Here is a 2,893-nt window from a genome sequence, read left to right as displayed (position 1 = left end):
CTGCAGTCACAAACCCTCAAAGTACACCCTGTAGCGAGTAAATCTCTAAGACCTGTCTATGCTGCCCCAGAACGCCTCGTTGGAGATTTCTCTTTTTCCATTGTTTTCTTCCTGGGTACAGTGACGTGCCCATACCCAAATGGACCCATTGGTCCAGATGGACCAATCCGTTAGGTTAAGTTCTCAGCTGCAGCTACGCCGATTTCTCCTCCCTGAGACGGCGGGACGCGGTGAGGCTGTGAGTCGGTGTGTGAGCACACACAAACTCCCAGCCAGGCTGTGTGTGTTCGGGCTGGTTTCGGGCTGGGTTTCGCCGTGTCTCGCTGTCTCGCAGACGGCCACTGGGCTCATAGGGAGGGGGGGGCAGGAGCTCCAACAAGCCGTTTAGGACAGAGAGTGAATACACATACTATACAGAGATGCTGTATGAGAAACCAATGTGATTTTGGAAAATTGCACAATATAAATCTATTTTAGTAGACCTCAACAATGGAATTATGATCAGTAGAAATGGCCATGACATGGGACCTTTAATACATAAACTAGCTAAATAAACACTGTTAATTCATTGGAATTTATTAAGGTTTGAATCAACTATCAACTCGGTGACTGAATCACTAAAGAGGCGGGATCACCTCAAAAGAATGTAAAGTTTGAAAATTATAATATATATATGTGATGGCATCCACAGTCTCTTTACTGTAGACGAGCAGCATTAGCCAAGGTTAGCATAAACAACACTGTATGAGCCAGCACAGTTTTGTTGCAATTTGCTAATATTGTGCATCTTGTTTTCCCACTCAACATAAACACACTGAGTCTAACTTTAAGTTGTTTGGTTTTTCTGGAGAGGGCGGCCATGTTGGCTGCTTGTCAGGATAATTATTGCAATAAGTTCTAGTCCTTAGAATTGACCGAAGATAAAATAAGGTAACATACTGCATAGCCTACTGATGTTGACATGAATAATGCAAAACTTTTCCAAATCATTTATTTGTTCAGTTATACTGGATCCCTACTCACAATCATCTTGAGGGTTATCTCGTTGCAACCCATTAAATACATTTTGCATGATCCAGGGTGAAGTTTTTCACCATCTGCTGTTTTTATAGAAAAAGGCTTGAGAACAGAAAAGCCTAACAAGATCTTACCGTTGTTTAAGGATCCTGTCAGAGTGGAGAGGGATCGCTTCTCTGGAAAAAACTAACAGTAATAAAATACTTACTGTAAATACGAGTTTTAACAGTACAAAAGCAGAACTCAGAAAAACAAAGAGAAACCATAAACAACAGATTGGATTTCAGCCAAGCACAGGGCTCCAATTATCCCTTTAGTGTTCTTACAGTCAGACAAGTATTTACTCCAGTATATACCTAAATGCCTTGGAGACTATATTGCGGTACGGTAAGTAAATAAATATACATGGCTATCATTCATTCTGGCTTACTGTGTCCCCAGTGGCCGTTTGTTGCCTCCAAGCAATCTCATCATATCCATCTGTACTGTCAAGTAGCTATTTGTGTCCCATCCTGTCAACAAAATCTTCAACGTCCATCACACATCTCCTGAGGTTTACATAACCACGCTTTTATACTAAGTTGAACTTTCAGTATGTAGTAGATGGATATGTACATTATTTTCATGGCAAAACAAGGCTACTACAAGTTTGTGTGTGTGTGTGTTTCCAGTCTGATTTTTCTGTCCACGTTGCCTTGGGCTGATCAAAACTCCTTTCTGCTATGGAGGAGTCCCCGGGGTCAACGCATGCATAATAACATAAACACACAAACACACAGTCACACACCCTCTGACTCATAACAATCTCCTCTATAATTAAAACCCACGTCCATTTTTTTTCAGCAGCACAAACATGCTGCAGCATTTCATAAACCATAAATAACTACACAAAATAGGTCATGAAATGTATTGATATATTATACGTACATATATAAATTTTTCTCAATAAAGATGAAGTAATTAACAAAAGAACATGCTTTGAGCTTCTAAATGAAATGTAATTAAGAAGGAAAACATCCTAAAAGTGGGCCCTGTGTGTGTCAATTACCTGAGCTTTATTTCTCTGGGTACAGTGAAGACGTAGCAGATGCCGAGTGTTCACGGTTTACTGGCCACACCTGCAGTGCACATACGGAGTGAGGTTGTGTGAGACAGACTGGTTTGTGTGGGATTGTTTTTTCACCTTCATAATTTCCCTGTCATTCAGTCGGATTGTTTTTTCACTTTCATAATTTCCCTGTCATTCAGTCGGCTATTTAAATCTCTTGTCATCTAATATCAAAGGATGCAGGTGACAGTAAAGAATAAATAATAAAAAACCCTCAAAGGCAAACAGAAATAAAGTAATTTCTTGTACATAGTTGAAAACTATATATTTTATGACAAATAATATGTAAAAGTGGTGCTAACACCTTGTGTAAATGAATATAAATAGACAACGGGTATATCTAATAGAAACAATATTTTACAAGATCTGCAATCAACATGTATATTTTCTACTTTCTTGTTTATTTCTTGTCTTGAATTTTTATTGTACAATGCCATGTGTTTTTATGCTGCTGCAACGCAAAGATTTCCCAAATTGGGATCAATAAAGTACTATCTTATCTTATCAGGCAAATTGTCACGTTGTCCAGTAAGGATTTGAACCCAAGAGCAGGACAAAGATACAACCAATGTTCACAAGGTTCCGTTTAGTCAAGTCAGGGACAGGCAGGGTCAAAACCAGGAAATCCAGCAGTCAGGCAAACAAATCCAATAAAGGAGCAGGCAGCGTAGGGCTCAGAACCAGGTGATCCGTCAAACAGGCAAACAAATACAATCAGGAGGCAGGCAGAAAACTCAAATTCCAAAATCAGGCAGGGTTAAATCTGGG

The sequence above is a fragment of the Trematomus bernacchii genome, unplaced genomic scaffold (assembly GCF_902827165.1).
Source record: "Trematomus bernacchii unplaced genomic scaffold, fTreBer1.1, whole genome shotgun sequence".
Taxonomy (NCBI): Eukaryota; Metazoa; Chordata; class Actinopteri; order Perciformes; family Nototheniidae; genus Trematomus; species Trematomus bernacchii.
The sequence above is the reverse complement of the archived record's forward strand: the minus strand, read 5'-3'. Positions refer to the sequence as shown.